The sequence below is a fragment of the Triturus cristatus genome, chromosome 1_1 (assembly GCF_964204655.1).
Source record: "Triturus cristatus chromosome 1_1, aTriCri1.1, whole genome shotgun sequence".
Taxonomy (NCBI): domain Eukaryota; kingdom Metazoa; phylum Chordata; class Amphibia; order Caudata; family Salamandridae; genus Triturus; species Triturus cristatus.
In genome coordinates this window covers 1,302,098,232-1,302,124,197 of record NC_140579.1, presented here as the reverse complement: position 1 = coordinate 1,302,124,197, position 25,966 = coordinate 1,302,098,232, and positions in this window count along the sequence as shown.

The following is a 25,966-nucleotide window of genomic DNA, read 5'->3' as shown; positions in this document are numbered from 1 at the left end:
TCTCTGCTATCCAACACTTTCCCTACTGTTCACCCACTGGAGTGGGAGTATTAAGTGTAACCCCTCTGCTATCCAACACTTTCCCTACTGTTGCACTCACTGGAGTGGGAATAGTAAGTTGTATCCCTCCGCTATCCAACACTTTCCCTATTGTTGCACCCACTGGAATGGGAATAGCAATTTTTACCCCTCATCTATTCAACATTTTCCCTACTGTTGCACTCACTGGAGTGGGAATAGTAATTTTTACTTCTTCGCTATCCAACACTTTTCCTACTGTTGCATTCACTGGAGTGGGAATAGTAATTTTTACCCCTCTGCTATCCAACACTTTCCCTACTGCTGCACCCTCTGGAGTGGGAATACTAGTTTTCACCCATGCGCTATCCAACACTTTCCCTACTGTTGCACCCACTGGAGAGGGAGTATTAAGTTTTACCCCTCTCCTATCCAACACTTTCCCTACTGCTGCACTCACTGCAGTGGGAATAGTAAAGTTTACCCCTCCACTATCCAACACTTTCCCTACTGTTGCACCCACTGGAATTGGAATAGTATTTTGTACCCATCGCTATCCAACACTTTCCCTACAGTTGCAATTACTGGAGTGGGAATAGTCATTTTTACCCATCCGCTATCAAAAACTTTCACTTCTGTTGCACTCACTGGAGTGGGGAATAGTAATGTTCATCTCTCCGCTATCCAACACTTTCCCTACTGTTGCACCTACTGGAGTGGAAATAGTAATTTTTACCCATCCGCTATTCAACCCTTTCCCTACTGTTGCACTCACTGGGGTGGGAATAGTCATTTTTACCCCTCCGCTATCCAACACTTTCCATACTGTTGCACTCACTGGAGTGGGAATAGTAATTTGTATCTCTGCTATCCAACACTTTCCCTACTGTTCACCCACTGGAGTGGGAGTATTAAGTTTTACCCCTCTGCTATCCAACACTTTCCCTACTGTTGCACTCACTGGAGTAGGAAGTTTTACCCCTCCGCTATCCATCACTTTCCCTATTGTTGCACCCACTGGAATGGGAATAGCAATTTTTACCCCTCCGCTATTCAACATTGTCCCTACTGTTGCACTCACTGGAGTGGGAATAGTAAGTTTTACCCCTTCGCTATCCAACACTTTCCCTACTGTTGCACCCACTGGAATAGGAACAGCAATTTTTACCCGCCCGCTATTCAACATTTTCCCTACTGTTGCACTCACTGGAGTGGGAATTCGTAAGTTTTACCCCTCCGCTATCCAACACTTTCCCTACTGTTGCACCCACTGGAATAGGAATAGCAATTTTTACCCGTCCGCTATTTAACATTTTCCCTACTGTTGCACTCACTGGAGTGGGAATAGTAATTTTTACCTCTCCGCTATCCAACACTTTCCCTATTGTTGCACCTACTGGAGTGGAAATAGTAATTTTTACCCATCCGCTATCCAACCCTTTCCCTACTGTTGCACTCACTGGAGTGGGAATAGTAATTTTTACCCCTCTGCTATCCAACACTTTCCCTACTGTTGCACCCACTGGAGTGGGAATAGTCATTTTTACCCCTCCGCTATCCAACACTTCCCATACTGTTGCATTCACTGGAGTGGGAATAGAAATTTGTATCTCTCCGCTATCCAACACTTTCCCTACAGTTGCAATTACTGGAGTGGGAATAGTCATTTTTACCCATCCGCTATCAAAAACTTTCACTACTGTTGCACTCACTGGAGTGGGGAATAGTAATGTTCATCTCTCCGCTATCCAACACTTTCCCTACTGTTGCACCTACTGGAGTGGAAATAGTAATTTTTACCCATCCGCTATTCAACCCTTTCCCTACTGTTGCACTCACTGGAGTGGGAATAGTCATTTTTACCCCTCCGCTATCCAACACTTTCCATACTGTTGCACTCACTGGAGTGGGAATAGTGATTTGTATCTCTGCTATCCAACACTTTCCCTACTGTTGCACCCACTGGAGAGGGAGTATTAAGTTTTACCCCTCTCCTATCCAACATTTTCCCTACTGTTGCACTCACTGCAGTGGGAATAGTAAATTTTACCCCTCCGCTATCCAACACTTTCCCTACTGTTGCACCCACTGGAATTGGAATAGTAATTTGTAACCATCGGTATCCAACACGTTCCCTACAGTTGCAATCACTGGAGTGGGAATAGTCATTTTTACCCGTCCGCTATTAAAAACTTTCACTACTGTTGCACTCACTGGAGTGGGGAATAGTAATTTTTATCTCTCCGCTATCCAACACTTTCCCTATTGTTGCACCTACTGGAGTGGAAATAGTAATTTTTACCCATCCGCTATCCAACCCTTTCCCTACTGTTGCACTCACTGGAGTGGGAAAAGTAATTTTTACCCCTCTGCTATCCAACACTTTCCCTACTGTTGCACCCACTGGAGTGGGAATAGTCATTTTTACCCCTCCGCTATCCAACACTTTCCATACTGTTGCACTCACTGGAGTGGGAATAGTAATTTGTATCTCTCCGCTATCCAACACTTTCCCTACTGTTGCACCCACTGGAGTGGGAGTATTAAGTTTTACCCCTCTGCTATCCAACACTTTCCCTACTGTTGCACTCACTGGAGTGGGAATAGTAAGTTTTACCCCTCCGCTATCCAACACTTTCCCTATTGTTGCACCCACTGGAATGGGAATAGCAATTTTTACCCCTCATCTATTCAACATTTTCCCTACTGTTGCACTCACTGGAGTGGGAATAGTCATTTTTACCTCTCCGCTATCCAACACTTTTCCTACTGTTGCACTCACTGGAGTGGGAATAGTAATTTTTACCCCTCTGCTATCCAACACTTTCCCTACTGTTGCACCCACTGGAGTGGGAATAGTAATTTTTACCACTGCGCTATCCAACACTTTCCCTACTGTTGCACCCACTGGAGAGGGAGTATTAAGTTTTACCCCTCTCCTATCCAACACTTTCCCTACTGCTGCACTCACTGCAGTGGGAATAGTAAATTTTACCCCTCCACTATCCAACACTTTCCCTACTGTTGCACCCACTGGAATTGGAATAGTAATTTGTACCCATCGCTATCCAACACTTTCCCTACAGTTGCAATTACTGGAGTGGGAATAGTCATTTTTACCCCTCCGCTATCAAAAACTTTCACTACCGTTGCACTCACTGGAGTGGGGAATAGTAATGTTCATCTCTCCGCTATCCAACACTTTCCCTACTGTTGCACCTACTGGAGTGGAAATAGTAATTTTTACCCATCCGCTATTAAACCCTTTCCCGACTGTTGCACTCACTGGAGTGGGAATAGTAATTTGTATCTCTGCTATCCAACACTTTCCCTACTGTTCACCCACTGGAGTGGGAGTATTAAGTGTAACCCCTCTGCTATGCAACACTTTCCCTACTGTTGCACTCACTGGAGTGGGAATAGTAAGTTGTATCCCTCCGCTATCCAACACTTTCCCTATTGTTGCACCCAGTGGAATGGGAATAGCAATTTTTACCCCTCATCTATTCAACATTTTCCCTACTGTTGCACTCACTGGAGTGGGAATAGTAATTTTTACCCCTCTGCTATCCAACACTTTCCCTACTGTTGCACCTACTGGAGTGGAAATAGTAATTTTTACCCCTCCGCTATCCAACACTTTCCATACTGTTGCACTCAATGGAGTGGGAATAGTAATTTGAATCTCTGCTATCCAACACTTTCCCTACTGTTCACCCACTGGAGTGGGAGTATTAAGTGTAACCCCTCTGCTATCCAACACTTTCCCTACTGTTGCACTCACTGGAGAGGGAATAGTAAGTTGTATCCCTCCGCTATCCAACACTTTCCCTATTGTTGCACCCACTGGAATGGGAATAGCAATTTTTACCCCTCATCTATTCAACATTTTCCCTACTGTTGCACTCACTGGAGTGGGAATAGTAATTTTTACTTCTTCGCTATCCAACACTTTTCCTACTGTTGCACTCACTGGAGTGGGAATAGTAATTTTTACCCCTCTGCTATCCAACACTTTCCCTACTGCTGCACCCTCTGGAGTGGGAATACTAGTTTTCACCCATGCGCTATCCAACACTTTCCCTACTGTTGCACCCACTGGAGAGGGAGTATTAAGTTTTACCCCTCTCCTATCCAACACTTTCCCTACTGCTGCACTCACTGCAGTGGGAATAGTAAAGTTTACCCCTCCACTATCCAACACTTTCCCTACTGTTGCACCCACTGGAATTGGAATAGTATTTTGTACCCATCGCTATCCAACACTTTCCCTACAGTTGCAATTACTGGAGTGGGAATAGTCATTTTTACCCATCCGCTATCAAAAACTTTCACTTCTGTTGCACTCACTGGAGTGGGGAATAGTAATGTTCATCTCTCCGCTATCCAACACTTTCCCTACTGTTGCACCTACTGGAGTGGAAATAGTAATTTTTACCCATCCGCTATTCAACCCTTTCCCTACTGTTGCACTCACTGGGGTGGGAATAGTCATTTTTACCCCTCCGCTATCCAACACTTTCCATACTGTTGCACTCACTGGAGTGGGAATAGTAATTTGTATCTCTACTATCCAACACTTTCCCTACTGTTCACCCACTGGAGTGGGAGTATTAAGTTTTACCCCTCTGCTATCCAACACTTTCCCTACTGTTGCACTCACTGGAGTGGGAAGTTTTACCCCTCCGCTATCCATCACTTTCCCTATTGTTGCACCCACTGGAATGGGAATAGCAATTTTTACCCCTCCGCTATTCAACATTGTCCCTACTGTTGCACTCACTGGAGTGGGAATAGTAAGTTTTACCCCTTCGCTATCCAACACTTTCCCTACTGTTGCACCCACTGGAATAGGAACAGCAATTTTTACCCGCCCGCTATTCAACATTTTCCCTACTGTTGCACTCACTGGAGTGGGAATTCGTAAGTTTTACCCCTCCGCTATCCAACACTTTCCCTACTGTTGCACCCACTGGAATAGGAATAGCAATTTTTACCCGTCCGCTATTTAACATTTTCCCTACTGTTGCACTCACTGGAGTGGGAATAGTAATTTTTACCTCTCCGCTATCCAACACTTTCCCTATTGTTGCACCTACTGGAGTGGAAATAGTAATTTTTACCCATCCGCTATCCAACCCTTTCCCTACTGTTGCACTCACTGGAGTGGGAATAGTAATTTTTACCCCTCTGCTATCCAACACTTTCCCTTCTGTTGCACCCACTGGAGTGGGAATAGTCATTTTTACCCCTCCGCTATCCAACACTTCCCATACTGTTGCACTCACTGGAGTGGGAATAGTAATTTGTATCTCTACGCTATCCAACACTTTCTCTACTGTTGCACCCACTGGAGTGGGAGTATTAAGTTTTACCCCTCTGCTATCCAACACTTTCCCTACTGTTGCACTCACTGGAGTGGGAATAGTAAGTTTTACCCCTCCGCTATCCAACACTTTCCCTATTGTTGCACCCACTGGAATGGGAATAGCAATTTTTACCTCTCATCTATTCAACATTTTCCCTACTTTTGCACTCACTGGAGTGGGAATAGTAATTTCTACCTCTCCGCTATCCAACACTTTTCCTACTGTTGCACTCAGTGGAGTGGGAATAGTAATTTTTACCCCTCTGCTATCCAACACTTTCCCTACTGTTGCACCCACTGGAGTGGGAATAGTAATTTTTACCCCTGCGCTATCCAACACTTTCCCTATTGTTGCACCCACTGGAGAGGGAGTAATAAGTTTTACCCCTCTCCTATCCAACACTTTCCCTACTGCTGCACTCACCGCAGTGGCAATAGTAAATTTTAGCCCTCCACTATCCAACACTTTCCCTACTGTTGCACCCACTGGAATTGGAATAGTAATTTGTACCCATCGCTATCCAACACTTTCCCTACAGTTGCAATTACTGGAGTGGGAATAGTCATTTTTTCCCCTCCACTATCAAAAACTTTCACTACTGTTACACTCACTGGAGTGGGGAATAGTAAAGTTCATCTCTCCGCTATCCAACACTTTCCCTACTGTTGCACCTACTGGAGTGGAAATAGTAATTTTTACCCATCCGCTATTCAACCCTTTCCCTACTGTTGCACTCACTGGAGTGGGAATAGTCATTTTTACCCCTCCGCTATCCAACACTTTCCATACTGTTGCACTCACTGGAGTGGGAATAGTAATTTGTATCTCTGCTATCCAACACTTTCCCTACTGTTCACCCACTGGATTGGGAGTATTAAGTTTTACCCCTCTGCTATCCAACACTTTCCCTACTGTTGCACTCACTGGAGTGGGAAGTTTTACCCCTCCTCTATCCATCAATTTCCCTATTGTTGAACCCACTGGAATGGGAATAGCAATTTTTACCCCTCCGCTATTCAACATTTTCCCGACTGTTGCACTCACTGGAGTGGGAATAGTAAGTTTTACCCCTCTGCTATCCAACACTTTCCCTACTGTTGCACCCACTGGAATAGGAATAGCAATTTTTACCCGTCCGCTATTCAACATTTTCCCTACTGTTGCACTCATTGGAGTGGGAATAGTAATTTTTACCTCTCCGCTATCCAACACTTTCCCAACTGTTGCACTCAATGGAGTGGGAATAGTAATTTTTACCCCTCTGCTATCCAACACTTTCCCTACTGTTGCACCCACTGGAGTGGTAATAGCAATTTTTACCCCTGCGCTATCCAACACTTTCCCTACTGTTGCACCCACTGGAGAGGGAGAAATAAGTTTTACCCCTCTCCTATCCAACACTTTCCCTACTGCTACACTCACTGCAGTGGGAATAGTAAATTGTACCCCTCCACTATCCAACACTTTCCCTACTGTTGCACCCAATGGAATTGGAACAGTAATTTTTACCCATCGCTATCCAACACTTTCCCTACAGTTGCAATTACTGGAGTGGGAATAGTCATTTTTACCCCTCCGTTATCAAAAACTTTCACTACTGTTGCACCACTGGAGTGGGAATAGTAATTTGTATCTCTGCTATCCAACACTTTCCCTACTGTTCACCCACTGGAGTGGGAGTATTAAGTTTTACCCCTCTGCTATCCAACACTTTCCCTACTGTTGCACTCACTGGAGTGGGAAGTTTTACCCCTCCGCTATCCATCAATTTCCCTATTGTTGAACCCACTGGAATGGGAATAGCAATTTTTACCCCTCCGCTATTCAACATTTTCCCGACTGTTGCACTCACTGGAGTGAGAATAGTAAGTTTTACCCCTCCGCTATCCAACACTTTCCCTACTGTTGCACCCACTGGAATAGGAATAGCAATTTTTACCCGTCCGCTATTCAACATTTTCCCTACTGTTGCACTCATTGGAGTGGGAATAGTAATTTTTACCTCTCCGCTATCCAACACTTTCCCAACTGTTGCACTCAATGGAGTGCAAAATTTAATTTTAAAGACTATTAAATATTTTAATGAATATGGGTCAGATGTATCAAAGGGTTTTGCCCATTCTGTGGCTATGGGGAAATGTGTTGATACATATGGCCCTTAATTTATAATATAATGTTTTTTTTATTAGATTTTATGTTATAAGTGTATGGAAATATATATATAGATATATTTGCACATTTTTATATATTTATAAAATTATATAAAAAATTTAAATTGATAGTTTATTAATAAGGAAATATATATATATATATATATATATTACATTTTATATATGTATGTTTAAATAAATACATGTTATTATATTTGTTAAAATATATATTAAATCTAAATAATGTAATAATGTTTTTAAATTAATTTTATTATTTAATATATTTAACATTAATTTTTGTCGATATTTTTGACATCGATATTTTTGCATCAATATTTGTGTATAGGGATATTTTGGGAATCGGTATTCTATCAGTGAACCAGTCAGAAGGTGTACACGTGGTCATTGTGGATGGGTCGGGTCCCAAATCCACTGCCCTGCAAACCCACTACTGAACTGAGTTGGCTATTAGGATGTAGCGGGTAGAGAGAGGCCCCTTACATTGTCAGGTGTACAGCAAAAGTCCGCAATTAATCTGAAGGTCTGCGCTCAGAACATCAGCTGAGATGCTAACTGACTTTAACATACGCATTAGATGACGCAGAAAGGCATACTTTACTATTGCCATTCTTGCCCATGTCACCAACATGACCTGCACGTTTTTCATTGTGGAGCTTTCTAAATGCAATTGTCATGAGCACTTGTAAAAGCTTACTTATAACCCTGCTCAGTTACGAAATAAGTTGTTAGGCTTGGGCAATAGAGAAATGAGGTAGTGACTTGGGTTAGGGGTAGTAGGCAGATGTTGGCACCCTTCCCTGCTTTGTGACACTCTTTCCAATATTGCATCTACAGCTCCTGGCACCTACACCTTTCTGGACCCAGGGAATCTATGTGTGTGCCTCCAAAGTGCTTGCATCATGCCAACTGTATTTTGTGATTGAAGACTTTTTCTCTTTAAGGGCAAAGAGCTGCAAGATGAAAGTCGACATTCTATGAATGTGAATGCATGGGCGGAGGTCTGCTGTCCCTCCCAGTTCTCCATCTCTGTATGCAAATCTCTTTCCCTGGGATTCATAAATAGAATCCTTCATCAATAACATTGATGAGGCAGGATCCTGCAAATCCGATTGATTTGCTATTTTTGCACTTTGAGAAATTAGAACATATGTTGCAGCCCCAAAATGTTCTTAGGTTGGAAACCAATTACTGAGCAACCTAGGAACCATACATTGGGTCTATGGAGCTGTAATGCTAGTCTCCTGGGGGCCCACAGGAAGGCTCGACACTGGGCACACAGAGGATTCCAGAGGAAATAGAGAATGCCACTCTCATGAGCCGGAGGAGTGTAGCTGAAAGCAAGATGCACCAAGAAGTCTCATGGATGTCTCAAGATGTTTTATGTCCGCTGCAATATTGACTACATGCTCCACTTCACATTAAACAGATATAATCTGCAAGATGTCTCATATAGACACTGATGAGGTAGGTAGATCTTGTGACAGGAATTTCAGGCAAACCCTGAAATGCCTTGAGAGAGGTTTACACACAGCGGGACACTAACAGACACATCATTACTGAAGCACAATGTTCAGTAGAAGGTGCAGTAGAAGGTTGTAAGGCTGGATCTCATTTTACGAGCTGTACTGAAGGAAAACCCCAGAACCAGTAGACAACCATCTACATAGTGATGCCTTCTACAGCGTAAAGAGTCCAAGTAATTAACGGGGTACTGTACCAAATCTGCGTGATACAGCATGATATGTTGTTTGATTATTTGACTGACTGACTACATTTGTAAAGCACACTCTGCCGTGATGGAGTCTCTTGGGGCTGGCGTTATGATCCTGTTGGAATAGTTGGGACATTAAAGGAAAACAACAAGAAGCTGTGAAGACGCTCCAGAGGAAGCATGTTCTAGAGGGAGGAGCCTGTAGAAAGAAGACTCTTTCTCCTCTGGACTTGAGTTTTAAGTGTAGGCTATTTTGTGAGATGCTACTTGTCAAATACACCCGACCCAACCGATTAAGGTAACAAAAGTTGATGCTAGCTATTTTGATATGGATGTTGTTGGATAGTTAAGCTAAAGTGATGCATAGCTGCAGTCTGGATGTGAGCTGTGGTTCAGCCCCCAGAAATTCAAAACTGTTTAGTCCAATTAAATAAATGGGTTCTTGTGAGAATCTTGAGCCTATTTATCAAAGATTAGCACAAGCAGCAATGCCTTCTTCAGAGAAAATTGCACTTGTCACAAACACGGCTCCAATCCATGATAGCTTGTTAGTTGCTAGTAGGTTAGTAATTTTTCTTTCCAATCTTTGGGGGCCATTATGATGTTGGGTAGATCGGCACCGCCCGACCGGCGGTGGTGATCCGCCCGACACCTTTCCCTGCCCGCCCTTCAATTACCCCCACCATATTACAATGGCGGGGGAGACAGCGGCAGATGGAAAGACTATCCGCCGCTTTTCCGTAGGCAGGCAATCGTTACGATTGCCTGCCGTGTGGTCCAAGCCCATAATATGGTGGCGGTGCTAGCAGGAAACGCCCGCCATATTATGATGTGGGCGGATTAGGGCCTCATCGCCGCCATGGAAAGGCATGCGGTCTTTTGTATTTGAGGCCCTTTGTGGGCCCCCGGGGTTTTGGGGGGGTGAGGGATGCACTTGGGTGGTACACATGGTAGCCCCCTACATTGCATAACCTTTGAGTGCCCACATACAACTGAGTTACAATGTGTTAAATCTGTCATTAGGAGTCCAAAACAGTTCTGTTACCACTTCTAACACTCACAGCTTGGGTTGTAGGTGTTACTTCAAATGACAGAGGTCAAAGCTTTTGCCCTAGGATCACATTTGGGACATTGACGTTTAAGCAGCTACTACAATCTGTGTGTTCCTGGCCCAGGAATATAGTCAAATATGCCTCTTTTAGTGTATAAATGGCTTCAATGCTTTATGGAAAAGCAGAGGGACTAGGCCAAAGACCTAAATAATTTCCAAGGAAATTATGCCAGAAAGATTGGTTTTCTTATAGATATGACCCACTAGCCAGTAAAGAGATTATGAAGCTGAGATATATGAACTCTTCTTTTAAGTAAAAGGATCAATCAAATGGCAGTTTTTAATGAGCTATACATAATTTTGTTTGATTGACAGGCTTTCAGATGATGATTTACGGTATTCTGCTTCTCGAGTCTTGAAATAATCAACTCCTGATGGTGAACAGAACGAAGATTTAATCAGTTTTTATTGTATTCAAAGCTTGGACTGTGATTTAATCACTGGGAACCTTAAGGCGTAAATCAGGTCCCAAGTTCTGAATTGTAAAAACAATATGAGACTATCCACAGTACTCCATAGTGTGTTTACATACGTTTTGCATGAGTGGAATGTCAGGAGCTTTCCTCCATGTCTGCTCATGAACAGTGGTAGGTGGAAGTGACCATACACCAGCAGTAGGTATAGTGGTGCGCTGGTTTCATCTGTACTTCTACATGTGAATACATTTTGGTGCAATCTCGTGTGAACATTCCTGGAGCTATGCTGAGCTTACCCAGAGTTTAGTTGACTGATGGTAGCTGGAACTAACTGGCATGAAAGAAGTGAGTGACTAGCATGCAGGAGAACCCTCGGTCACAGAGCAGAACCACTCGAATGCCTGTTTGAAGATGGAGCATAGCAGCTCCTGAGAGCAGAGAGCACAGCAGGAACAGTGAACTGGCATCAACTTGGAGCTGAGAGTGCAGAGACAATAGGTTGAGCAAAGGCAAGCAGATGAAAATATAGGTCTGTTGGGTTTTATAGGTGACATGACCTCAGGAGAAAACAATCACTGTTTGTCTCTATGACTAATCATGCTAATTGTATTGGACCATTCTGATTTTTGTCCGTTTACTAGATTTGTTTAGGAACACCGGAGTAACCGTCATGTCTCTGAATGGTCTAAATCGCAATTAAGATGCCCGGAAAATGGAAGATTACATGGGGGACACGACTAAAACATCTGCTGATGTTGGTGTAGCTTTCAAAAAGATACCAACATTTTTCAAACCCACCAAATCCACCTACATACTTTATGCTCCTGTATAAATTCAAGTCCTAAGAGGCCCCATATTTGTAATCAGATACCGCTACATAATCTGGAATTTCCAGTGCCCCCTCAAATTCTTCAAAAATCTCCTGAAAAAAGACCCAGAGAGAAAATGCTAACATGTATGCACTATTCACGGCTCCCAGCAATACTATGGAGCTGGGGAACGTCATAAAAGAACAGGCCTTCCACTAATCAATTCCTGCCCATACTGGAAGGAGGCAAAATTAAAATGTCAGGACAAAAGTCATGGCTATTGAAACCTTTGATTACCACTAAGACTCATCTCTGCTCCCGTTCTGTTAAAACACTGATGACTAGAATCTTTTACGAAATTCATAATTATCATGTATTAGAGAAAGGGGGAGCACTTGAGCATGCAGTCCAACCAAATGGCAACTTCTTTTAAAGCTGAATGACTCACTGAACCTTCTTTCACATATAAAAACACAAAGCAAATTGTCCGACTTCTAAAATACTGAATGAAAGAGGAGACGCTGTGCAATATCCTTTGATACTCGAACCACAAGGCTTGATCTTATCGCACGAGTTTGAAGTGCAGTTTTGCAGCGTCCTCTGGGTCGACCCACACACCGCAAGCTTGATACAGCACTTATAGGCCATGCGCACCTAGCTTTTTCGCGCAATTCTTAATGTACAGTTACTGTGCGCTCATCCATTTTGAAAGTTTCACATTAAAAATCAGCACAAATGATAAATCTCGTCATATTGTGCTTTCCCAGTTTATAACATATTTTCTTAATTAGAATGATTTATTGACATTTTCAATTTTATCAAATAATTATGATTGATTGAGATGAATTTGTAGACACATTAATCTCTGAATAATGTTGTTTCATAGTAATTTGATGACATTGTATACCTGCCGGCCCCTCATCAATATGCAAGTGATAGGGGCTGAGGTTGGTCATTACATTCTTCTCAATTCTCTGTGCAGTGCAGTTTCTTCGGGACTACATATGTAGTAGTTTTACGATATGCTATGGTAACTTATTCTTCACGTGATATTTGTTTGCAATCCTTTTTACAACACATAGATGTCTGGATGCAATCATAATTGATATCTCATAGACTACTTGAACAGCGAGTTTTCAAAAGAGATTGACTGACTTGGCTTCGGCAGGATTTCGTTGTGCATTCATTGATTACATACCACTATATTTATGTGACAGGTCACTTTTTTAATAGAAAGCGCTGAACACTTGTTTTTGGGCTAGACTGCATTGTTTGAACATGATGTTTTTTATCTTTGAGGAAATTCTTCCATTTTAGTTTATGGGCGCATGTAAGCAATTGCAAAAGTCCCATTATATACTCCATGCGCCTGATTGACCCTTTTGGTAATTTATACTTTTGAGTCAGTTTACTACTTTTGGCTATTCACAAAATCAGAGTGTGTGTTAGTACTAAACTACAGAAGTAAGTAAGTAAGGTGGGAATTAATTTTTTTAATTTGAAATTCAGAACAATAATTGCAATTTAATGTAATATATTTCCATTAATGAAACGTGTATGAATAGTGATGTAGCATTTGTTATGTTGATCTACATTTAAAATACATGTATAAAATTAATTTTGATGAATATTTTATAAAAACTATTTCTAATATTTATTTTCAAGTAGATGGAGATTTCCTCATGGTAAAGTATAGGATAGGATAAAAAAGTATATTTAATAAAAAATAAAAAATAGAAATAAGTTTATGATAAATATTATTTATATACTTATACTTATGTTAAACGTAGAACAAATTTAAAAAATGCTACAGCACTATTAATTTTATAATAAAACTGTAATAAATGAATATATATTAAATGTACTGCTTTCCAGGGCTCTCAACTGAACTTGTGCAACTTTACTTCGTACTCATGGATACATGATGTTATGCTATGAAGGTTGCTTCTATACAGCTGTCCCAGGCGCTAAGAAACAGAAAGGTGAAGCAAATGAGAGTGAAGGAAAGAGTCCTGAGTGGGGAGGGACTGGCCTATAGGGTGATCAGGCCTTGCACAACAGGTTGGTCTGACAGGTCAGTGCCAGACTTTTTGGACTGTTTGTGGGCCTGTTTTATAGTCTGCTGGGCCGGTTTTTACTGCGGATTTCCCTGATATTAAAACAAACATCGCCTGCAACAGGCTCAAATCCATGCAGTCTTCCATACCTTGCAAAACACCTATAAGTGTCTTTCTAAATCCAAAACTGTCACAATTTGCAAACAAGGGCCACTTTTTAAACTTTTGAATTCACTAATGGGGGCCACTTTTATTTCGCCGCCTGGACCTTTTTTCTGTCCCAGTACAACACTGCTCATGTTTTGGTTGCAATGTGCTTGGAACGACCGCATGGCTGCTTTTAAAGCACTGGGATTGTGGGACAGAGAAGGCCATGAGAGGGATTGAGGAAACAAGAAACATACTGCTTTATTGCAACTTTGTAAACTGATATGATATTAAAACTATAAATGTAAGTAACAAAAAAAGTGTCATTGAAATGAGCTGTAAACATGCCTACGCAGTCAGTTAGATAAAGCACTTCCTTTGCTGCTATGACTCAGTGTGAATGTTGTGAAATCTGGTTAAAGACATCATTTCTTCAGTTTTCCTCTAATAGGCAGATACTTCTGCAGATGGGAAATGCCAGAATTGCAGAGTGTTCACAAAGGTAGAAGCACAATTTACTTTGAATGTGAAAACTGTACATTCACAGGCACAACCTACTCAATATATTGATTGGGAGATCCCTACATCCCTTGAAAGGGTTATCCCAGCTGAGGCCAAATACTTGTATATACGCTTTCGAATTGGCACACTGCCACTGAGGTCCTTTACTATAAAGTGGAAACGTAGCAGAGAAGGGCACAAGAGCTTCCCTTTCTGCCCAAACACTGTCGAACCCGAGGTTCACTTTTTATTTCTCTGTCAAAAGCAGAAAGCCCCTAGGGCCAAGTGGATCCTCCCCCCTCTGTCAAAATTTGGGAGTTAATCGATGCGAGGTAGCCTTACACATTACAAAAACTGACACAACTGAAGTCATTGTGTTTGCCCCCACAAGATATTTAAAGTAGGACTGGTCCCTTGGTGCTGGTGCATTAAAGGCTGGGCCCTGAGGCGAAAGGTCAAATGCTAAGGTTCATGAGTCAATGTTCACAGCTGATTAGCAGTTATTGTCTGGTAACCTCAAATGTGTACTCTGTCTTATGGTTTATGTTAAAGTATTATGCACTTTTGTTGGCCTAGCTATATTCCAGCCTAAGGCTCATGAGCTACCGTTGACAATTGATTAGCAGTCATGTCCTGGTAACCTGAATGTGTACTCTGTCTTACGGATATGGTATGTTTTATGTCAAGCATTGCGCACTTTTACTTGTATAAATATATTCTAGCCCATTGTACTTTTAACCTGTCTCTTTTACACTGAGATTTTAGATGCTGACTTTGCACCTTGTATTTTATATCTGTTTTTACAAGAAGTATTGTTTTAACTGTGCTATCTGTTTGCATGCTTGATACTGCTGTACTGTTCTTTGATGAGCATTTGGTCGAAATAAAGTAATATGACCGACTATGTAATGTAACGTTCTAAACAAGCAAACACCTGTATGCACAAGTGCATCCCTACTTGTTGTGCAAGGCCAATGTACAGCCTATTCTCTGCCCTCTCCTTCATTCCCGATGTTTACAGTACAGCTGTGTTTATTTCCCTTTCTTGCTGTTCTGGTGACTTTCAGCATCACAAGCCTTAGGACTAAAAATAGATCACTGACTTCGAAGGCACAGAAAGTGGCAGGTTTCATAACGACTTGGCACAAATAGTTTGTGCACATTTGTGGATGCCTATGTTTGCATGTGCAGGCACATCAAAGCTGGACATTTTGGATTTACCTATGCTTGTTGCTATACCTTGGGACTCAGTCCCCAAACACTCAGAGTTGAAGAGGTTGTAGGCGTAAAAGGTATATTATCATTTTAATATCCTACAAATGGGACAAAGAAGCTATGGTTGTGAGCCATACAGAGGTCCAGGGAGTGAGACTGCTGTGTAATCAGAAAATGTGTGCGCAGTCCCCATCTAAAGTACTAGCTGACTGATAGGGGAGGGCATTCTCCTCTCCTGTTATATTAGTAATTAGGTGCTTGAGATTGACAAGAGAGAAAGAGATGTGAGTTGAAATATCCTCGCAATGTTCATTGGAGGCAAAGATACGAGAACCTGCCAGGCCATAGGGGCGGCTGGGACCCTCACTGCTGCTACTGAGCTGGGTGAAGTCCATTATCAGCGCTCCTCCTGATGGAAGGATGTGAGTGCGGGGAGGCTGACCGCAGTCCTCCCCCATTCATGCCCCTAGTAACGGGGACAGTAATGGTGTTGTCCCCCTCCAGTCGAAGGCCCAACTGGAGACAGGGCTACTGAAGTCCTGCAGTGAACACCAGGTGTGGCAGGAGCCCCCCTCGATTTCAACCTGTGACTGATCATCAGCGTGCAGGTGCGTCCTACTTTATGGGTGATCCCTTGGAAAGAACCGTGGAGGCTGGCTCCAGATTTCTGAAGCTTGCATGACATTAGCTTCCTCTGTAGGTTCAGTCGCAGTCTTCGTTGCTTCGATGCGAATCGAAGAAACGAAAGCAGTATTGTGGTAATGGAGGTGATATACACAAAAATACACGTCATGGCAGATTCATAACAGCCTGTTCATATGAGCACTAAACCGGGTGTCTGCTTCTAAGATTATCACATGATTATGTGGACTTTCGGGCATTTCAGGTCAGTTTCATTATTTATTTACCATTAAAAAAAGTGTCATGCTTGTAGGAGAGTAGGATCTGCACTTGTGTTGCCCCCACTTTTTTTCTGATGTATACACTGGTTTCTGGCTATAGTCTGGCTGGGTCCCTGCTAATCAGGGCCCCAGTCTAACTGATCTCTCTAAACAACTTGGTGTGCATATTAGATGCACTAGTGATTGGATACTGTGGTACCTTATGAGCCCCTAGTATATGGTACCTTAGGTACCTAGGGCATTGGTACTTCACAGGCCTACCAGGGGCTGCAGCATGTATTATGCCACCCCTGGGAAGCACTCACAATCTGACACCACAGGCCTGCTACTGCAGCCTGTGTGAGGTAGTGTTAGCACTCCTCACTGAGGTATAGGTTCCTATATCTCACCATACACACACATATAAACCTATCAGTCACCCCTATGGTAGGCCCTATCAATCCCAAGGGCAGGGTGCTTGGTTTACTATGTGAGGGGGTGCTTCTGCCTGAGCAGGACCCCTCTGCAGCGGGCAGAGTCTATTCTCTGCTGCTGTTTGTGGATGCGGTTAACCATATACTCTTAAGTGCATTATAACCTCGCGGTAAATGCTAACTTTGGAACGACTCCATCAAAACATGTCGTGTTTGGTGTCAAACAACTTGGAATCCTACCCCCACACCAGTAACTGGTGTGGGAGTAGGATCCCACCCTTCTAGAGGGGACGACATGTACCCACTGTACTACACGGTAGAACTAATCTAGAGCCCTGGCATCACAAAATGGATGCCACCAGCACAGACACCGGGCTGCCCTCCTGCTGCTGACCGAAACTCGCAGTGGAGGGAGCCCAACAAAGGGTTTCCTGTCACCACCTCCCAGACAGGATTTAGTGTATTGGAGCTGGGTGGGTGCACTCTTAGAGTGCTTTGAAGTCCTGCACTGGGGGAGCAGTAGGCTCCTCTGTGCATATGCCAGCTCAAACTGGTTCAGGGGCTACCTGCCCCTGCTCTGGCGTGAAACTGGACAAAGGGAGGTGGGTGTAACCACCCACTACCCTGACCCTCCTAGAGGAGTGGTCATAGAGCTAGTCCCTCCCATCTTTTTACTATAAGATACCAGAGCTTGCCAATGCAACTTAGATTACACCTGGACGACGCTCTACAAAGAAGAATCCTGGCCCTTCGACGTTCCACTATCTCTGGAAGACTGAAGAATCTCCCTTGGAGTCAAGTAGTTACTCCCCTGCTTGGCAGGCACCAAAACTCTTCTACAACAGTTGCAAACTTTACCGCTCCCGCCAGAGCCCGAAGTCCCTGCATCCCCTGAAGTGGATTTCCTGACCTCTCGACAGCCATTTTGAGTCCCCAGCGAAGCTGTGGCATCTGGACCCCACGAGTGACGAGGAACAGCAATACCAGGGAACCGTGCACTGATTTTGAGTGCAAGCCCTAATCTACGTCCAACGATGTTGTGCTTTAGACCACTTGTTGTCCAAGTCCCTAGCAGGTCTAGTACCGAAATTCAGCGGCCTACCCCGCCCGAGTGACTGTGGGCTGTTGGTAAACTTTTCCTGCAAAGGCATCTCCGCGGTTGCTTGCCCATTGGCTAGAAACTCACCTGAAGACTTCCACATCAACTTCAAGGGCTCGTCTGGTTGCTCTGGGCCTGCCCTCACTTACCCTTGCTGGGTAAGTCCATCAGACCTTGCTGGTCTGCACCATTGCCAATCTTCACTCCACACGAGACTTGCAGTTGCCAAGGCTTGTTGGCTCCAATCCGGGTGCCGATACCGTCATCAGCTGCAGACGTTATGGGAACCCCTGAAGCCAGCTGCTGGTCATCTTCGATCCCTCCTGGTCCTCGTGAGCGAAGAGACAAAACACCATCATTGACCTGAAGAGACGCGACAGCTGTGGTCATCCATCTTGCTGGCCACCGGTCACTGGCAAGTGACTCTGAACTCTGTCCCCTCAATTTCTAGGTCTTCTGCAACTCCAATCCATTATCGGATTCGAACGGACACCTCTCCAGTCGTCACAAGCAGCAAGTCTTCAAGGATCTCCATTGAAAACAGCATCGCGACCCGACACCAAAGGACACCTATGCACCCGGCTTCCCTGGGTGAGGTAACTCGTGCACTCCGCTGCCCAAGTGTGTGTTGGCTCTCGAAATACTTACCCTGTAAGTTGCTTGCCTGTTGACTTTTGCGAAGTGCCCTAGAACTGTAAAATACAAACCGCGACATTTGCCATTGAAACGCATTGAAAACCCGCGTGTGTGTTTAGACACTGCACGCTTCTCCTGTGGGCTGATTACTTACCTGCTAACACTGCAGAAGTGAAGCCCCAGCGATTCCCAAGGCCCTAGGCCTCTTCATTTTGCAAGTCGAGTTTGTTAACCCATTATTTTAGTATATGGTCTGGTACGCCCCTAGGGCTACAGCCATATTTGTGCTTAATTTATTGAGAACTGTTGATCTTTTGAATGTTTACCTGGCTCTAATCTCATAAAGAGATTAGTAGAGTATATTTAGAAATAAATACATATATATTTGATATATATACCTGTGTGGTGTCTTTTCATTTGGTAATTCAAGAGATTATAAGGTAAAACAAGCTGCTTTACATTCCTCAGAGACTTAGCCTGAAGGCTGCTCTCCACAGCTACCACTAGGATAGCTTTCTTTAAAAGGTTGTCTTTAAACCTATCTACCAAGAGTCGAATTGGACTGGTGCAAGGTGGCCACTATAACTAGTGACCAGCATATGCCAGGCCAACTTCTCACAATGCTGTGCGTTATGATTGACGCTAAACACAGGGGACCCATTGTGGCCTATAACATAGCCACTTTATCCCACTTTGGAGGCAGGCTAAGGGAGCGGAATGCTCTGAAAGACAAGGACTTGACAACTGGGATGTTTGTGACCAAATTTGAAGGTGGTTGATAAAAACGATTGGAAAGATGCGGACAAAGAATGTTAATGCCACGTACAGAATGTATATATATAGCAATGATAAAGAGCGACTCGTTTCACACTCACTGGAAACTTAGAGGTTTGCATTGCCAGATGTGCAACCACAGCTCAGTGGAAAATCATAGCCGGTAATTTAAAGCTTCATAAAAAATGGAAAACACATATCTGCTCGGGGTTGAAGTTCATGCATTTGCGGGGATGGTCTGGTGTCTTTGAAACAACACTATTAATGAATGCTTGAAGTGTTCGTAAGAAGTAAATGGAGTATTGTTGGGCCCAGAGAATACAATAAATTGTTTTTGATGTCCTGAATTTAAATATTTGAACGTTTAGGCGTGGATTAATCATTCATCAACAATTTAATCCTGTTCCTATGTGGACTTGCCCTTATTGTATTATCGAAGCACCTTACATTGTGAGTAAAAAACGGCATTCTCATAGGTAGGTGAGGGGGTAACATTTGTTCTAGGGTATAAATGAATAGAGTTGCCCATGTAATCCCGATTGCACACCAAATTTAGCACAGAACTACCACTTTTTAAATCTCCTGTATCTAAGTACACATAGCACGTGGAACGTGAGGTCTCTGGCTGTGCTGAAACACCTGAAAGATCTGGAACAGTAGTACACGTGTCCCATGTCCAGAGAGATCTGACGACCAAGACAAACCTGGTTGGTGTGTCCAACCTACATTCCATTGTGGTCAGTATCAAATTCTGTTTAAATTCTGGTCTACTGCGATCATTGACTGTCACTGGCACTTATGCTTCTTGGGGCTATTCCTACTTAAACCTTTAAAAATTCACATCTCTATTTCCCCTTATTGGATTTTTATAATTTTTATGTCATTTTGCTCCTTTTTTCTAATTTGTTTTTTGTTTTTTATTGTTTTGCATATCAGCGTTATTACTGTCTGCATAAAAACTTCACACATTGCCTTAACTTACTCCTGTATGCTCTGTGCCATATCTACCAATGGGGTTGACCTACCCACAGTTATCCTCGCAGAAGCTGGAACAAGGTCAACGAAGACCAGCTCACCATCTTCCTCAGCAAAACCCCTGCACCAACATCCATGGATGCCAACGCCTCAGTGCGCAACCTCTTCCGCTGGATCTCTGACTGCGCTAATGATGGAGCAGGGTTTTACTTTAAAATCGAATACCTGTTTCATTTTCGCATATTATAACTAAAAGTACTACTGATTAATTATTAATTATTAAAAGTTTTTCAAATGCTGTCTAACCAACCTTATTAATAAAAGAATTACACGTGGGAATGCTATTGCATGGCTAAAATAATAAGTGAACTAAGTTGGTGAGCAAACTGACAGAAATCGATGTTGGTTATGTGAAGTTATTGTGTTTGCGCTTATAATTAATATGCATTAATGGCTTTTGATGTCGCAAATGGCTAGATAAATACACACACATAAGGGTATTAGCAGGGGAATAACACTGTATAATCATTTCCGTGCAGTAATTCTGTTTTATGTTTATTTTCACTTATGTTGTCTAATGTGGCCTACCACAAGATGGCTGCCACCCGCAGCCTGCATTCGAGTAGATGGAAATTTACAAAAAGGCTTCGCTCTGCCTGTGACCTTGCACCTCCGATGAACTGAAAAGCCATGAGCATGATGACAAGTCCAGGAAAGCTGCCAAGTGCCCCTGGAAGATGGAGATTTTGCAATTTTAAAATATTGACTTCATGAACTTGTAATGATCCCACCATTTGAAACAAATTTACCCAGTAGAGACATCCGTAGATGTATCGAATTAGTCATGGACATTCAATTTTGCTATTCATTATTTGGGACAATCTATGTGTGAGAAAATCTCGCACAATATCGAAAATGTACCAAGATGACATTATTTCCGCCATTCATCCGTTCCGAACAAAGAATTGTAACTTTATAGAATGTAAATTTTAGTATAAATAATAGTAGGCTAGAGAGGTCTAGCGCCACTTCTTCCCGAGCAGATGATCCGAGGTCCCCATGCTGACGGAGAGGACGATGACTCTACATGACGGCAGGAAACTCTAATTCTTCTACAGAGGACCGGTTCTGACTTAGGATCTGACATTTAGACAGAATAGGTAAATATGAGAGAAATGAATTTGCATTTAATTGGCTTTTCTTGCAATTTTAGATAAACAAATAATTCTGTTTGAATTTCTGTGTCGGGTGATTATTTCTGGTCATGTTTATTGAATTTATTGTGTATTCTTTGAAATGTATTTTGCTAGATTCATAAGCAACTAAGCAGATGCCATTGACCTCAAAGTACAGGCAGATTGGATAGGTTTTGTGAAAGTGTTTCTCCTTTACAGGGCACGGATAGAGTGGTTAGGATGAATGTTGGTGTAATGGGCCCCACCAGCGTGTGATGTGTGTATGCATGTGTGACTGTGAGATCGCTCTGTCCGTGGAAGTAGAGGGGATTTGGAAGCTCCGATCTGCACCAGTTTCTTGGTAGCAGAATGATGGTTTGCTATTGTCTTGGTCTGGCGAAATTGCGTGTATATAGGCTTGTTGATTATTGATTGAGATTTGTACTAACACTATATGTTGAAGTCGTGTTGAGTTTTATGTATTGTGAACGGCTTCTGGGACGTAGGGAGTCGGTGACAGTTCCGTAGTAGAGCAGAGGGAGTGTTGCTCTTAGAAAAAGGCGGGATTGTTGGCCCTGTATGCAAACAGGGGAAAACGTGTGACAATTGAAGTTGCGCGTCGCATTGTCTGGGTTCGAAGAGGTAGCATCGCCGTGTGTTGCCATTAGAAACGTATTTTCTGTGTGAGAGAAGTGTGTATGATAGCGAAGGTTATCTGTGAAACTCTGGTCTTAGGTCTCAGGGATCCGTATGGTATTCCGTTAAAGCTTACCGCTGGAGAGGTAATAGGTATTCTCGGAGCTTGTTAGAAGGACAGGGCAGAGGTAAGCGCTGCTTTGTTAACGTGTGATATAATTCTGTAGTAGGACAGACTGTTCGCTGTTCTCTGGAAAGACAGAAATTCTGTGTGAATGAACTACATTTTCTGGTGTGAAAGTGCGTGAATGAGAAGGCATTTTGGTTAATTGTGAAACTCTTAGGAGCATTCCGGAGAAAAACAGTTAATTGATGCTTGTTAGAAGGGTAAAGTAGAGGGATGTGCTACTTTATCAACGGAAGTAACGATTCTGTAGTAGGGCAGAGGTAAGCGCTGCTCTCAGGAAAGGCAGAATTCTCGTGGGAAAGGTCTTTTGCTGTTCTGTGGTTAGCGAAGCAGACAATGGAGATGTTTGTATGTTGTAACTAACAGACTCGTAGAAGTTGAAACAAAGTCTACCAAGTAGTCTTGTAAAGGAGGGGTAGATGAGAGACAGGAGCAGAAGCGACTGCAGCGACTGCTGACGTCAGGGAGACCGCGCTGTGATTGGGCAGTGGGCTAGAACAGTGGAAGCACGGTGATTGGTGTGCTAGTGTACGCCGCGCTAGGATTGGGAGACATACAGGGTGACGTAGATGCTCCAGGATTGGAGCGTTAGTGTGAGTCGTGCTGGGATTCGCGGACTGAGTCAGTGACGTAGACGCTCCAGGATTGGTGCGTTGGTGTGAGTCGCGCTGCAATTGGACAAGAGATCGTACAGTTGTAGAAAGAGCAAACAGCTAGCGGAAAATCAGGAAAATGTACTATCAGGCTGAGGAAAAGAAGAAAAAATCCTTGCTTAGTAAAGTAAAGAACTGGTTCGACAAGGATAAAGACATAGTGACTAGGGAAGGACAGTTATTACCCCCAATAAGAACCCCGGCATCCGTCATGGTTGCGAAGTATGGGTATCATACCTGTATTTGGTTAGATAACTGGGTGAAGTATACAAAGGATGATGGGAGCAGATGATGAATCTAGAGCCTCGGCCTAGGCCAACGCAGTTTGAGGCACTGACTGAATGGGAAGATGAAATGCATGAACGAGAAAAGCAGAGGGGTGGGGGTAGCTACAGATACATGTTTGGGCGAAAGTATGATCGCGAAACCCATCATGACAGGATGAGAAGGTGGCGAGATGCCAGTATGACCGAGGGATTATATCCTGTGAGAACGGCAGAGGAATCAGGAGGGAGAAAGTGTACAGAGAAAGAACATAATGTAGAACCCAGGAGATATGGGGCAAATGAGTCTGATGATGATGTCTTAGAGGACATGCTCTATAAAAGACCACCCCCGTATAGACAAGAACCAGAGGTAGGGACAGCAGTGACCCCGATGAGAGACACCCTGCGGATTATTAAGACAGAGGGTACCACCCCTGGGTTGAAAAGCAGTTGTTCTCTGGCGGAAAGAGAAAGAGAGAGAGATAGAGAGAGAGAGAAAGATAGAGAGAGAGAAAGAGAGAGAGAAAGAGAGAGAGAAAGAGAGAGAGAGAGAGAGAAAGAGAGAGAGAGAGAGAAAGAGAAAGAGAGATAGAAAGAGAGAATGAACTTGAGGATGAAAAGACCAGAGAACTAGCAAGAACTACCTTTGAACTGACAGAGAAAATCAGAGAACTGACTAAAAATCTTGAGGCAGTTACAGTGCCTGTGACAATAGGCCCGGTTATGCCGATTTTTGATAAGCAGAGGACGGGTGAGAATGGTTTAACGGTACCATATGTGGGCAATAGATTGATTGTTCCTCCGGAGCAGGCAGAAATGAGAGCAGGAGAAACACAGTGGAGATCAGGAGAAAATCAGTGGAGACATACCATATGTGGAGGAGAATTGAGTGTGCAGACTAACTCAAGTTTGAATTCTGGATGTGTGGAAGGGAACAGAGGATCAATTTTAGAACCACAAAGAGTGACAGAACCAGGGGGTGCAGAAAAATCTGTGATAACTGCTGAAGATTTGAATGATTGGCTGAAAACTTTACAGAAAAAAGAGAAAGAGTCACAGGGAATTGATGTAGCTAGGCTACGTATGGAAATGGAAGAGATGATAGTAGGAACAATACCTACAGAAACACTGAAGAATTATCAGGAAGGGGAGATCCTCTTCCTTTGCAAGAGTATCACATGGAGAGCAAAGAACATACATGACAGGTTGAAAGGAATAGCCAGTGAATTGGGAATTGACATGGATAAGGTAAAAGCTTTACAAAAGCCTTACCGAGTGGATTTTTCAGACAAGGACATTGAGAATCTGAAAAATGCAGGCCAAACAGGACAGATTCAGGAAATGATTGCCTTGCTGAGGAAATGGGGAGATGTAGAAAGATGGAAAGACAGATGGTACAGAAAGCGAGAGGATGGGGCAGATAGAACTTACTCGGCATTCCCCCTGAAAGAAAAAGAGAAGGCAGTGACAGCTTATCCCATGAGAGAGATTCCAGGAGGTGGGTACGTACATGTCCCATGGACCAGACAGGATATTTTATCATTTACGAATGATTTCCCTCGACTAAGAGAAAAGCCCGTTGAGTGGTACAGACAGGTCGACAGATTTGTAAAGCTGTCAAAAGTACTGTGGATTGACCTGAATAGTCTGTTTGATATAATTGTACCAGCAGACCTGTGGGCAGAATGTAAAATAGTCATAGACTGGCCCACTAAGGAATACCCGAGAGATCCAAAAACAGGAGCTCCAGACCCGGAGGTAATGAAGAAGTATGAGCAGGTCATGACCTGCTTGAAAAATAAAGTACCCCCCAAGGAAACAGACTGGGTTAAAATAGATCGAACACACCAAGAATTGAAAGAATCAGTCCATGCTTACTATGAAAGACTGATACTAGCTTTTAAGCAGTTCAGTGGAGATGAACACCTGGGTGACAAGGATCTGAGTCATTTTGTGTGTAGATTTGTGTATGGTTTGCGACCTGAAATCAGTGAAATGATACGGCAGCACACCGTAGACTGGCAGAGTAAGAAGATTGATGAGATTCTGAGACATGCAAAATACTTCAGTGATGAGATTGAGGCAAAGCAGAGGAAGCTAAAAGAAAAGGCAATGTGGGCACAGGTGAAAGTTGCAGAAAGACAGGAAGCTCAGTTGGTTGAACAGGCAAATAACCCAGGAAATAAGCCCAGGTTTGGTCCAGGAAAAGGAAAGGGAAATATCGAGGAAGCCAAGAAAAAGTTTCCATGCCACAACTGCGGAAAATTAGGGCACTGGAAATCCGAGTGTAAGAATCCACCGTCTACTAATGATGATAATTCATCATTGAATTCACAGGTGCAGAGTGAGGGGTGTGGTCAGCATCGGCAACAGCAGAAGGCTGATAAGCAGCAGAATCAGGTGCCAAAACCACCCTTGCCACAGAGAAGAGGATCTCAGAAGTACAGCCAAGACTCGGGATTCTATGATGAAGAGCAGGTAATCAAACCAAAACGCGCAAGCGCAGTTTCTCAGTACTGGCTGAAGAATGAGGGAAGTGACTCCGAGGGAGACTTCTGACGTTGCCGAAGAGAGCAAGAAGAGTGTGTACTTGGCGCAACTCTAGAAATAGACCAGGCAGGGCCTTTTGTAGATGGAAAAATTAATGGTGAATGTGTCACTTTTCTAGTTGACACAGGGGCCACGAGATCAACTGTCAGGTCAGCTGATATAAAGAATCTTCCTC